The 15,300-nt window shown below is 35.7% G+C and overlaps 1 protein-coding gene across 9 annotated transcripts in view; it reads right to left on the reverse strand.

Annotated features, from left to right (window-relative positions):
* Window positions 1-15,300, reverse strand: part of INPP4B (inositol polyphosphate-4-phosphatase type II B) — an 829,855-nt gene that overhangs the window by 491,908 nt on the left and 322,647 nt on the right. For 4 of the 9 annotated variants that reach the window (XM_054553366.1, XM_054553361.1, XM_054553365.2 and 1 more), the window contains exon 1: window positions 1,855-1,944. The gene's annotated coding sequence lies outside the window, so the exon portion shown is untranslated. 9 annotated transcript variants of the gene reach the window in all.

Below are 15,300 nucleotides of genomic sequence, written 5' to 3' on the forward strand. Positions count from 1 at the left end.
CTTTTGTCTTCATATCTTGAAATAAAATCCCATGACCAGTTTATTACTCATTAAAAAATAGCTAAGTACCTTTTAGGTATACAGCACCATGCCAGACCCTGAGGATACAGTTGCAACTGAAAAAATCAGGGTTCCTACCCTCATCAACTTACAGTCCAGCTAGCTGATTTTGTAACTCAGGTCAAAGATTATGATCTCATCTATATACTCACTATAAACCCGATATTACTAAAACATTAGTAATACATCAAGTTCCAAGTTAATCACCATTTGTCCAAATAATATAACATTTTCAGATTGTGTTGGTTGATTTTCCTATACCTTTTTCTATATCCCATCTTCTAAAAGACCAAGAAAAGACTGATAATGTAAATATTACTACTTGAGCTTGGGCAAGTTTATGAGAAAAAAAATGTAGCAGATAATTCTTATATCCCCACCTCCCCATAATTTTCTGTTCCTTTCTTTGCTGTCTTTTATTATGTCTCACTTTAGTCGTCATCATCATCATCATCATACCATTATTGTAATTGTCACAACTACCTAGGCAGTCTCTAATGTGCAACTCAAAAAGGTATCTGAAAGCAAAAGCTGTTAAAAATTTGACATATAGCTTTTTAATTTTTTCACAACATATATTAAGAATTTTAAAATGTCATTAAGAACTCTTTATAAACTTCATTTAAAATGGTATGTGGCTGAAATTCATAATATGACAGGGCACTTCAAGAGCTTCAGAATATTAATTTAATGAGCAAATATGTATGCACTGGCTTCTATGTACTGGACACTATTCTAGATTCTGCGGACACTGAAAGAAACAAAGACAAGTGTCTTAGCCCATTCAGGCTGCTTTACCAGAATACCATACACTGGGTGGCTTATGAAAAAACAAATTTACTTCTCACAGTTCTGGGGGGTGTTAGGGGGAAAGCTGGGAAGTACATAATCAAAGTGCCAGGAGATTTGGTGTCTGGTAAACTGTGGCTGTGTCCTCACATGGTAGGAGGGGCAAGGCCGCTCTCTGGGGTCTCTCTCTCTCTCTCTTTTTTTTTTGAGACGAACTCTCCCTCTTGTCCCCCAGGCTGGAGTGCGATGGCGCAATCTCGGCTCACTGCAACCTCCACCTCCTGGGTTCAAGCGATTCTCCTGGCTCAGCCTCCTGAGTAGCTGGGATTACAGGCACCTGTCACCATTCCCAGCTAATTTTTGTATTTTTGGTAGAGACGGGGTTTCACCATGTTGGCCAGGCTAATCTAGAACTCCTGACCTCAGGTGATCCACTTGCCTCGGCCTCCCAAGTGTTGGGATTACAGGCATGAGCCACTGCACCCGGCCTGGGGTCTCTTTTATAAAAGGGCACTAATCCCATCCAGGAGGGCTTTGCCTTCATGACTAAATCACCTCCCAAAGGCCCCCAACATCTAATACCATCACATTGGGGATTGGGATTTAAACATATGAATTCTAGGGAAGCACAAGCACTTAGGCCACAGCAACGAGATGCCTGCTTTGTGGATTTTATATTCTATTTTGTAGAAACAGACAATTAAAAAAAATCAACCAGGTAATTTCAGATAGTGATTCTTGTTTTGGAGAAAGAAAACTAGTCACAAGATTCTAACATCTTGAGAGGAGCTGGCTAGAGAGGAGAAAGGGGGAAGTGCCTGTGAAATATCCATCTCCAAGTAAGCAATGTTTGATACGAGAACGGAGTGGTAAGTAGAAATCAGCCATATGAAACTCTCAAGCATATGAAAATGTGGGAAAAGTGGAATAATGCTACCTTCCTGAATATTCCTAATTGCCTGGAACAGACATCTTCATGAAGGTACAGGAAAAGAATAAGCAAACCTTCAAATGCCTCTTCCCCATCAGCCCTCATGTGGTCTTCCTCAAGGTCCATCTCGATTTTAATTTATCCTTTCTTTGAAAGCCACTTAGAAGCCAATGCCTTTGTTACATCATTCACCAATCACAATGAGAACTGCTATGACCAAATTCCTCCCTAAACTCTCAACCAATGGTGTAGAAACATATAATCTGAATAAAATCTGTGTTGTCTTTTGTTTTCTGCCATAAATTTTTACCATAAATTTACTATGATCCTTGACATTTCAAATTTATATTGCTGTTATTTTTTGTGATACTTTGTAGAGCTGAAGTTTGTCAAGTTTGTATAATGCATTTAGTGCTGTAGTTAAGAGCATGGGCTATGAATGGATGCTAATGGTAAGATCTTACTGAAGCTACTTAGGTCAGCTTCAATTTTCTTATCACAATAATAATATTATTAGTTTTATAAAATATGATGTAGAGAACTCAGCTTATAGCCTGACATAAAACAAGCTTCCAATAAATTAATAGTGGGAGCGAGAAAGAGAGGTATACACTGCCATCCCCTCCACACACCCCGATTTCTTTTTTTTTTTTTTTTTTTTTGAGACGAAGTCTCACTCTGTCACCCAGGCTGGAGTGCAGTGGCACGATCTTGGCTCACCTCAACCTTTGCCTCCCAGGTTGAAGTGATTCTTCTGCCTCACCCTCCTGAGTAGCTGGGACTACAGGCACCCACCACCACACCTGGCTAAGTTTTGTGTTTTTAGTAGAGATGGGATTTCACCACATTGGCCAGGCTGGTCTTAAACTCCTGACCTCAGGAAATCCGCATGCCTCAGCCTCCCAAAGTGCTGGGATTACAGGTGTGAGCCACCATGCCTGGCCTTGAGGTTGTTTTAAATATTGTATGCATATAAAGATCTTAGTAGTAGCAAAAACAAGGTTCAATTTAGTTATGCCAAATTACTCTTTGAATGGCCTCCTGAAACTCTTGCCTGGAAGACTGTGTGTCGTCATCTAAGAAGGGCTATTCATCAACTTTCACTCAGATGAATTGTTTAACATGGGATGTCGGGAGCCTGAACTCCTGAAACCCACTAACTCTTGGTCACAGGCTTCTTGTCAAGTTTCCAATGCAATCATGGTGGGTCACGAAAACGAAATGCTGATCAACTTATCTAAATTCTCTGGTGTTTCCTTCTGTTCTTAAAGCCCTCATTAAATGACTTTTTTTTCACACTAACACAAATATTTCCAGAGAAGACTGTCTTGAAGTCCAGAACTCTGCACTTGAAATAGGACTCCAAAAGACAAGGGGGTGACTAAGTCCTGCACCCAAGGATATAAGGGAATTCAGAGACTCATAAGGTAGCCCTCACACTGTCCTCCTCAGCAACCCAGCCCCCCTCCATTGGAGTTAACTCAGAGCAGTGGGAAACAGGGCTCATCAGGTGGGCTTGAGCCAGAAGGCTCCTTCTTTCATATAATTCATATGTGTAAGGATATGATGTTCAAAGGGTTCCATGGCTAAAACCAAAGTCTGAAAACCACAGAGCCAGTGATGTGAATGCAGGCCCTCTAAACTATAGTGTGATTTTCTCATGCTACTTTTTAATATTATTATGGATGTTTGTTCTTGAAAAAATTTAAATGCTTGTTTTATTGGAAATTGCTTAATTAGACAATAAATCTCATGAAAAGGCATTGTTCTAAGTCAAAGATTCATTTTTGTTTTTTCTACCATTATGTGCAATAAACACATTTAAAATGCTGCTCCTGAAGGGATTCATTTATTGGAGAAAGCAGGAGCAGTTGACTAAACTTTTCCATCCAAAAATTTAATTCTCAAAGGGGCAATCCAGTCAGTCAACTTTTCCAGAAAAGAAATTCACCAGATTTCTTGGTTGTCATGAAGATATTCAGGGGAAGGTTTTCAGCAAAAGATCTCTTCTTTTGCTGAAAGTGAGGACTCTGAGGATCTCAATTCTATTACTGCAAACTGGATATTTAATCCCAGGATATAGCCCAATACCAAAGGAATACTGAAATATAGTCACTATGAACAGAAATCCAACTTAATTCAGTATACATTATTTGTCTTAAAAAGGAGCAAGCAACTACAGGATATGGGATTTAATAATAACAGTAAAGAGGTATAATGCTTACTATGGGCCAGGCATTAGTTCAAGTGTTTACACACATAGGTTCATTTATTCATTACTCTAACCCTGTCAGCTTAGCCCCATAATCATCTTCTTTCACAGCTGTGGGACAGAGAGAGTAAGTCACCTGCCCAAAGTCAGTGTTGGAGCTAGAATACAAACCCAGACAATCTAGCTCCAGAGATCACCACACAATGTTTAGTTTCAGTGAAATAAGGCAAACAAAGGCATTTAGATATTAATCCTGCCAATTTTAAGTATGCTTTTGTGCTTGGTATCTTCCTTTTGTCCCTTTGGATCCACACATTGCTCTGTGCCCTGGAGTTTGTGTGGACAGAATCAGTTAGAGGTGAAAGGACAATGAGGTCAGGGCATTCATTCTCCTGTTTCCCCCCCCCCCCCCCACCCCGTCAGGTTACTACTGGTTGGCTGCATCCCTCTGTTGAAAGCTACAGCTCCTGTCAAATGACACAGTCCACTCTGGACTCTAATCATCCCCTAATCACCCAGAGATAGCAACAGCTCGCTACTGTTACACTCACAGAGGCATTGCACCATGGTCTATTATTTTCCCTAAACTCTAACCACATCTTTGTAAATACTTCTTTTATTAAACTTTTCTCAACTCACCATTCCAAGAATCTGAGCAGAGCATTAATTTCTTGATCTAGTTTGCATATGACTAGACAAAAAAAAATGCAGCATAACCTTCACAATTCCCACCTTCCACCCTCTGCATACCAGGCCCAGGAAATAAATTCTACAGCAGTCAAAAAGGAGTTATTTGCTCCCACAACAAGCCTATGTGAAAATTATTCTTCAAATTTTTTTCCAGTAATTGAAGTTTGCAAGTAGAACAGTATTTTTATTCTAATAATAGTCATTGGGTCTATTAAAGCACCATGAGTGTCAAGTAGCAGGACAGTAACAGAGTTATTCATGTTGGGTGTTGGTCTCTTTGAGTTGAATGACCATGCTGAAGCCTTGGTTCAGGTGTTGTAAATCAGACACTTAGCCTAATTAAATACAAAAATATCTAATGTTATGCAGCTGACAATACTAGATAGTTGGCTTCCTGGAACTGGGTAGTAAAATACATCCAGGAAATGTAATCCTATGGTGTAAAGAGATACCAGGTGCATCCTTGCACTCCCCTCAATCAAATTAGCCATTCATCAGAAACAGTGCATCTTATGAATATGTCTTAGCCTTAAACAAAGAAAGTGAGCTTCTAAACTGACCTTAACATCTCCTCCTCAAAACATCTTAAGTTGCTCTTGCCATTTACTTTAGCAGCCCACCTAGCGATGAGAATGGAGTCTATTTCCATTGAAAGAGATGTAAGAACAATACCCTGAGCCACAATTTTTAAAAAACATGGCCACCACTCCCTCCCTCTCCCCTAATATACCTTAATAGTGCCAATAGCTCTTCACACCTCCACTTCTGGTTTCTATATTGAAAGTACAGATTCATAGCTAAAATTCAGCAGGTCTGGTATCGATGGATGTATTTCCTTTTACCATATCTTGATGTTTATAGTGAAATGTATGTAGAGGTAAATTACTCACTGTCTTTACTAATAAATCTTATTGTTTAATTATCACAATGTGTCACAAAGGTCTTAAAACGTAGGAGCACATACCATGTACCAGTGGAATAGATACAATAAGTTGACATCTTCCTGAATTACAATTTCATAGAGCAATGGCTGGAGGTGAATCCATAATATATTGATCTATTTCAGCAATTAGCATTAAAATAATCTCTTGGGGGCACTCCTGGGCTGGTAGGAGGCAATGACCAAAGATTAAAAGTCAGAAACCCTAAATATCATTCCTCTAATTATAACTCTGGCACCATCTTGATGTGTGACACCAGAGTTTTCCCAGTATAAAATGACAAATTCCATCCACATAACCTGATTGACAGTTATTGGCATGAACAAGTGACTTATAAGCACAAACATTAATATAAAAAAGCATGTGACACTTCACCTAGCAGAAATCAGTCAGAAATTATTTTTAGTGATTGATATTTTCATTACCCTGAATTATAATTAAGATAGAGCAGTTCTTTAAAATTATATGCATGCAATGTCTTTCCCTCCCCACCAATGGTAGCCAATCTCTAAGGTGACTTCCTCTAATGATTGTCACATTCTGTTACACACACGCTCACATAATTCTCCCCGACACTGATCAGAGCTAACCTGCATACCCAATATGATATGCAGAAATGAGAGTGTATGACTTCCAAGGTTAGTTTATAAAAGTCATTGTTGCTTCTACCTTACTCTCTCATATCATTCACTCTAGGAGAACCTGTTGCAATGTAAAAAAGACACTCAAGTAGCTCAGTGGAATGGCCCATGTGATGAGAAACTGAGAGCCAGCATCAACTGCCCATCACATAATTAAGCAAGCTTGGTAGCAGACCTTCTTGCTCCAGTCAAGCCTTCAGATGATTGGAACCCCAGCTGACATCTCCACTGTAACCCTATGAGAGCTGCCAAGCTAGAATCACTCAGTCAAGCCACTCCTGAATTCTGGATCCCCAGAGTCTGTGTGAGATAATAAATGTTCATTGCTATAAGCCACAAAGTTTTGAGGCCACTTGGTACAAAGCAATAGATAATTAAGACATTCTTCATTCTAATTTTTTACTCTATACAAGGTTTGTGTTGCATGTGTATATATCCTTTCTGCCACCCCCTAACATACACACCACCATCTTTCAAGCAAGTCCTCCGTATAGGAGCACAGGAAAATATCTAGGAGCAATAGGTGGGTGTGTACACTTTGATAATCACACACTTTTAAGGAATTAAAACTCTAAGGTATTTGTGTCCATTGCTACACCTGCATACATAATGAGGCCCATCTGTAAAATTTCCTCATACAAGAAATTATTCACAAAATTAAATATCACATGTTTAATCTTCATTAACGTATATATGCTAATTAATTTGTAGCACAATACATCATTCCATTTTCTTACAGTAGCATAAGCAGACTACTGCTGATATAATTTTATTACCCAGGTGGTTATAAGCATTGAGTTAATGTCTTGTCGTTGACTTCTGCTAACTGGCAGAATTGAGTTGTTTCATACTATTTCAGCTGGTAGTGAGACAAATGAGTTACACAGTTAAGAGGGACATCTGCCTGAAATACTGATAAGCTGTAGCAAGACAGTTTAAAGCAAATATGAATTCCTTCAGCAGCAGAAAATTTTTACACAATTATTAACTGTAACTTCACTATGAGTCATGATCACGTTATATAAAAATGCTAAAGTACTAACATTACCAGAAGCACTCAAAGCACATAATCTATTATTCATTCCATCTGTCCTTTGTCTTACATAAAAATTAATTTATCATTAACATTTCAGATCAATGTTAAAATATGACAAAATTTGAGAAGATAAACATTTACTCTTTATATCACTATATTTCCAAGACTAAAACGACAAAGCAGATGAAAGATCACATCTTTGAAAACTTTTGGATACCTGAATAATCTCTGTAATGAACTGATTAAAAACTGTTTTCAGTATTAGTTTCCAATACAATAATGGTTTGAAAACACAGATTATTTTATTAGAATTGATGTAAATTTCTTCTATGAAAATCTGGGTTCTAAATTAACCTAAACAATATTAAAGGTATTAAATTATATTACAATAAGATTTTAACTCTATACAAATTATATTTCTGCAAAGCACAGATGTTTTCTTTTGTATAAGTCCATGAAACAACTTTTAGAGCAGCATGAATTATAGCAAAATAAAATTTATAAAAAATGAGATTTAAACGTTTTATCCTTCAACAAATAGCAGCATAATTTTACCAAATACAAAATGGTACAAAAGGTAATCATTAGGAAACGAGAATCACAGACTGCTCTTCTGAAACATTAAGATAGACAAGGGTTAGCTATTCATCATAGGTACTAGATCTTTAAACATAACTTTAAAAATTTGATATTTTCATTTAATACCCATATTAATACATTTATAAATTATTGAAGGAGTAGGAATGAGAGGTGTTTGCTTCTGACATTAACTTGGCTAAGGGAGCCTTATATGTGTGGCAATACGTAAGAAATAAAATGTCAAGTCAATAAATTTTTGCTTAGTCAATTCTATTTATTTTATTTATTATTGTATTAAAATTGTACCCTTGCTAACCAATGAATTTAAGATGTGTATAGTATTCAAAAATATTTAAATGAATCAATTATTTAAATACAATGGTAAATTGGACTTACGCTTAATATAGTTTTAAAAGGGTTGAGTTATATTACTCTGAGAAATTATTGATGACATAATTCTGAGAAATCTGATGCACTGAATTTTATCTACTACCCATATATTATTAAAGTATAATTTCTCCTCAGATTATTTGAAAATACTTGTTGAAATAAATGAATGAATAAATGAAGGACAGATGTCTACAGAAACAGGTCTGGCAAAGTTTTGGCATAAATATATTCCATTTGTTTGAAAATAAATACCATTGACCTTATGATCTTTGCATTCCTCAGATTTGTTTTTTAGTGCCATAGAAAACTGTGTGCAAAGGCAATTTTTACTAATTCTCTCCCTTGACCCCAAACCTACATTAAGTATGATGACCTACACAATAATTTTTCAGAAAAATCAATCAAACCCATCAAAGTATTACTTTTATATCCATTATATGCCTACCTAAAAGGAACAAGACTTCAGTCTTGGTATCAAAGAGATGAAAAATATAATCAGGAAAATTAAGTTAAATTACACGAAACAATTAGGGAAAATTAAGTGCTGTGATGTATAACAGCATTTCCCAAAATATCCATGAGTTGTTAATAGATGTTTCATTAAGACAAAAATAAAAGGCTTCCATGATAAAATAAGTTTGGGAAATATTTCATAGCACATTATCCTCTTGGCAATTCATATTTCCATTAGCATATTAATGATGGAAAAGTTTTGCAGCAAAGAAAATTCTCATATTTTAACCAAGAATATCCAAAATTTATTTCAACCCATGAAAAACCTTTGTTAAATTTTCTATTTTTAGCCATAAAAAATTTCAAAAATTCTGAAAAGTGAAGAGAAAAAACTAAAACAAGTACTGGCCACATTAATCTAACAGGCATTATTAGCACTTTGCCATATTTGGTTCAGATTTTTGAAAAGTGAAGAGAAAAAACTAAAACAAGTATGGGCCACATTAATCTAACAGGCATTAGCACTTTGCCATATTTGGTTCAGATTTTTAAAGCTACATAATAGTGAAACATCACGTATGCAATTAAGGCCACCCTGACCCCTTTTGTTTCCTTCTTCCTTCTTCAGAGATTACCAGTATTCTGAAATTGGTATGCATTCTTCTTGTCCATGATTTTAGACTTTTGATTAATATATTTGTATTTACAAATAATACATAAAATTTCTGTGTGTTTTAAACTTAAAAAATATCATTTTGTACACATTGTGAATTACTAGTCTTAATAGTCTTATTCAATATTTACGTTTATGTGGTATATCTATGATAATGCATATAGAGTTAGTTTGTCTGCTTTAACTGAGAAATTGTATTTGTATAAATAGAGTCCACAAAATACGAGTTAATTTGTTTGGTATTGAGAAATCATTTAAAAACACAGAGTGGTGAATTAACTAAAACATTCTTCATCCTAATATCTATATCACAACAGTGGATTAGAATCTTGCCCTGTCACTTGACTGGCTGTGTGCTTTGAGCAAGTTATTTCTCCTCTGCTGGATTCAATATGCATATATGTAAAACAATGACAATATTGCCAACTTTTTTTGGTTTATGATTTACCTTTGATTTTATTTACCATTTCTTTTGTTGCATTTTTACAGGTTTTTATGTTTATCAATTTTTAAAGTTTGTATTTCAGTATCTCATGTTTTCTTCTAAAATTTTCAGTTTTATTTTCCAAATTGAGAATTTTATTCCATCTACTATTGTGTCATGTAGACATTTAATTGTCCCGGGAACATTTCTTTCCTTCTTTTTTTTTTTCTTTTTTCCCAAGACATGAGATTTCCCTATGTTTCCCAGGCTGGAGTGAAGTGGTTATTCACAGACATGATCACAGAGCACTGCAGCTTTGAATTGGCCTCAAGACATCCTCATGCATCAACCTCCTGAGCAGCTGGGACTACAGGTAATCAACACCACTCCTGGCCTTTCCAATGATATTTCTTGGTTAATCTATCCCTTTGGTACTGAGTTCCAATGCTACCTCATCATATACCAAGTCTGTATAATAAAGGGGATATCACTAGTAGATGAGAGAAAGGAGAAAGTTTACTATATCACCTGCTTAATCATACAAGAAGGGCTGCCTGAAAGAAGTGGTGGCCTCAGGTGGCATCTGAATATAAGTTGGACACAATAAGAAGATGGGTTTTCATGTCAGACTGACCTTCATTTATATCCTTTCTGTAATACCCATTACAAGTGAATTAATCTTACTACAAATGAATTTCCTCACCTATAAATGAAGCTAATACAACTTATCTAAATAGTATTATTTAACAAGCTACTATATTTTAAAGTGGCTATCATAGTATCTTGCACGTAAATGGTGTTCAAAATAGTAGTATTGAAATCATGTGATTTCTTGTTGCTAGTAGCAGTCATGTCTGATTAGTAGCTGTCAGTTTGAAAAGAAAAGATGGAATTCCTAGGAAAGCAAAGGTAAACTGGGGCATCACTTGACTAGAAAGATGAGAATTCGAGTTGATTCCAAGCTGTGGTTTGGAGGACAAGATATAACAAAAATTGAAGGTAGTGGTTTAGGACAGAGGTTCTCAAAGTTGTTCCAGCATGAACAGCAACAACAATTACTGAAAATTTATTACAAATGCAAATACAAACCCCAGACCTACTAAATCAGAAACTCTGACTCTGACATGTGGACTAACAATTCATGTTTTAACTAGCCCCCAGATAATTCGAATGCATACTCAGGTTTGAGAATATGATGGAGCATGTTTGGAGTATGATGAGTGGGAGGTGATGCTGAGACACAAGGCGAACATGATGTAAGAGGAATATCAGAACTGAAGATGTACACTTGTCATGCAAAGGGCTGAAATTCTTCTTTTCTGATGTCTTTACTTGCTTTCAGTTATAGGTTTTATTTTGCTGAAAAGCTTCCCAATCTCAGAATAATTTCTCAGCTTTCAAATTCTCCTTGCAATCCACCTACTTGGCAAAGCAATGCCAGGGTTGTAACCCTTAATCAGTCTCCACTCTTCCCACAATGTCCCTCCTGCATTGCTCTCCTCCTGCTTTTAGCTTTAAGTATCTGCAGGGAAGGTAATTTGTCTGGCACGATTTCATGTAATATTAAATACCATGTGTATTTACAGTGCTTTATCAATAATAAATGAAAATAGTAATAGCCTAGAACCCAGATTTTAATAGTAGGAATCCCTGGCCATTAAATATAAAATAGTTATCAATATGTGTGTATCTAGTGACTTCCCTTTCTGGCACCAGAAAGACAGCAGTCTGCAAAGAACATGCTGTATCTGTACTATTTAAAAGCCCTTTTATCTATAAAACAAATTTCATCTCGTATGCAATAGCTGCAAAAGTGCACAAAGAGTAGAGCAGTAGCCAGCCACACAAAATACTTGCTATAGTCACCCTGTTGTGCTATCTATTTTCAGATTTCTCCACAGTATTTCTTTAGTTGTATTGATTCTGTGGTGGAAGTGGAGGTGGGGAAATGAGAGCTCTCCCTTCAATAACCTGTCAGAGACCTGACCAGTGAGTTAATTTTGGCCATAATGCATCAATTCCAGCTGTAAAGGATCAGTTGAGCCGTGGCTACAGGATCAATTGTATAGACATCAGAGATAAGTTAATCGACCATGGCATGCTCTGGAGCAGGATGCACACGGAGATATCACCTGGATTTTAAACTAGTGTGAACTTCTTTGTAACATCCGCAAATCCATGTTTAATGAAACAAAATCAATTTTCAGAGGTTTGAAACATGTCACTCCTACTATTTATAAATATGAGCTAGTTCTTTAGTGTTTCTCAGTATGCTTTTCCTTTTGCTGTATAATTTCTGTATTGCATGCATGCATACATGTGAAACAAAATCTATAAAATATATAAGATGTCATGTAAAAAGTAGGCCAATAAAACATATTTTAAAATTCTCAATTTATGTAACATGTTTAACGATATAGGCAAAATTAATCTGCAATGAAAAAGCTTTAAAATTTCAAATATTTTAGACAGATAATGCTGTGATGTGAAATTATGATTCTTCACAATAAAATCAATTTACTTGTGTTATTTAATTTATCTACAACCACAGCTAGAAGTTTTGAAACAAGTTCTAAAGTTGAAACTGCCTATTAATTTTGTAATAGAAAATTTAAAATATGCCCCATACGAAATTCAACTGCATGAAAGACAAAACAGCTAGCAATGATTTTATCTTGGTGAAAAGATAATATATAATATTTTCATTTAAACATAGTTATTTTCTAAATTCCTCATCATAAGTAATATTATTAACTATACCAATATTAGTAATAAAATATAAATAAAATATGTATGTGTAAGTATATTTAAATCATATTCAAATTCGTACCAGAACCTTTTTATAGAATTTGTACAAAATAAAAATCAAACAGGTATACATACACACACACATATATGCATATACCAAAAACATATCTACAATATATTTCTTGATAGTTAATAAGATGCGGAAAGCATTAGCAGCAAGTTAACAGTGAGAGTCAAAACTGTTCTTCGATATGTTTGATCTTGGACTAGTGGACAGTGAACACTGAGGTGAAGCAACATTTCAACAGTCATGAATTGATAAACAAAGTTAGTTATAGAGAGAATTTCAAAACATTATAAAATCCAATTTTCTTTTTTAAAACGAAGAGAATTGAGCATTAATTGCCTTTCCCTAGGGCAATTTTACTATGTTGTAACATATAGACTAGGGATAGGAAATTAACAATTCATCTGATGTAATAATTGAGATCATCTAGATTAGCAGTTCTGAAAGTGTAATACTCAGATCTATAGGGGTCCTAGAATTTTTTTCAGGAGGTCTTTGAAGTCAAGGCAATTCTTACTACATTGACTGTTTTTTTCATTATTTGTCTTAAATTTTTTTTCTTTTCCTTTTTTTTAGCTGTGTTAACGTGTGTTCTTTTTCACTTTGTTGATATGTATTTGCACTGGTGGTACAAATACAATGGTGGGTAAAATTGCCTTAGAATAAATCAAGGCAATAGAACCAAGATGTGCAAGTAGACCTTGCATAATTTACTATCGTGCACTAAAATGCTAGTTTCACTCGAGACTATCTTTGATGAAACAATAAAATTATTACTTTTATTGTCTTGGCCCTTAAACACTCATTTTACTATTTTACATGACAAGAGTTGAAAGTATGCGTAAAGTATATAAAGTACTTCTATTACATGGTGAAGTAGAGAACTGTATTAGTTATCTACTGCTGTGTAACAAATTACCCCAAAACACAGCAGCTTAAAACAACAAACATTTATTATCTCAGTTTCTGTGGATCAGGAATTCATACACTTCTTATCTGGCTCAAGTGCTTACAAGGCTGTAATCAAGGTGTTAATTGGGGCGAGAGTCATCTTAAGGCCTAAATAGGGAGGAACACACTTCCAACCTACTCATGTAGTTGTTGTAGGATTCAGTTCCTTGCAGGTTTTAGGTCCAAGGACCTCAGTTCCTTGCTGGCTATTGGCTGGAGACCACTCTCTATTCCTTGCAAATTGCCCTCTATCCAGGCAAGAATGAGGAAGAGCTAGAGGGAGAAGTCCAGCAGGACAGAAATCACAGTCGTTTATAATCTAATCATAGAAGTGACACCTTCTTACTTTTGTCATATTCTATTTGTTAGCAGCAAGTAACTAGGCTCAGCCCATACTGAAGGAGAGGAAATTACACAAGATCATGAGCCAGGATCAGTGAGACCAAGTCAGAATTCCCCTCCCACAATAGTCATCTCCAAGCAAAGCACTTGTGTGACCGTGTTGCAAGCTGAACTAGATGCTCTTCTTATTTAAACCTGTTTTTACCTGAAAACATAATTAACAGACAAGCTATAGTTATTCAGGCTTGGGTATTTGCAGGTATTTGCAGAATTGAGTATTTCTTGAAAATGAAAAAAGTGAGTTTTGTCACTTCAAGGAAAATAATGGACTGTGTTTGTTGCCAATTACAGATTTTGAATATTTGAATGAATATTAGAATTTTGGAAAACCTGTATCTGGCAGCAGTGTCTAAACAATTTTTCGAAAGAAAATTTTTTCTAAGGAAATTGATAGCAATATTAAAGAATGTGGGTTTTCGATGTTGCAAAATGAAATGTGTTGGCATTTCTCCTATCCGTGAAACCACAGTGAGCCAATGTTTTAAAAATGACCAATGGATGCTTTTACGGAATCATGCATGTATCCATTTAAAGTGCAAGACCAATGGATCTGATGTAACAATATGAAAAGTTTGTTCATATGGTTTCAGATTCTAAGTCGCTATTAACCTTTGGGAAACTATCACAGAATTCTTGTGTAGTATCAAAGGATAATATCCATGATTATCAGAAAATGATATTAAACGATATATATATGTATATATATATATATATATACACACACACGCACATACATACACATAAGGAAGAAAATTAAGGCAGAAAAAAATAATTGAGAACGATTTGATGGCTGCTGTTTTAGATAGGGTGTTCATCATAGGTCTCTCTGATCAGACTACAATCGAATAGATGCCTGAATAAAGTGAAGGAACAAATCAAAATATCTGGAGGAACTACATTCAGGCATTGAAAACAGCAGCTGAAGAGGCCTTAACGTGGGAGAATGTTTGAAATGTCTGAGGGAGCAAGAAGGCCAGTGTGGGCTAGAGAGCAGGGGAGGAGGGGAGGAGGAGAACAGGTCAGAGATTGAGCTATCAGGATGACAATAAGGACATGGCCTTTACTCTGAGGTGGGCAGCCACAAAGTCATTAACCAAAAGATGTGTTATGATACAGGTTATATGTTTAAAGGTTACTGACTGCTGTGGGAAGAATATAACCCTGGGGGCAAGGATAGAAGCCAGAAGAGTAGTTGGAAGGTAATTATAATAACAAAGGAAGGAGCAGATGTTGGTTTGGACTAGAGCTTTAAGGTAGAGGGGGGGAGAATTGTCTAGATTCTGGCTACAGTTTGAAAATAAAGTCAATAGATA

The sequence above is a fragment of the Pongo abelii genome, chromosome 3 (assembly GCF_028885655.2).
Source record: "Pongo abelii isolate AG06213 chromosome 3, NHGRI_mPonAbe1-v2.0_pri, whole genome shotgun sequence".
NCBI classification, from domain to species: Eukaryota; Metazoa; Chordata; class Mammalia; order Primates; family Hominidae; genus Pongo; species Pongo abelii.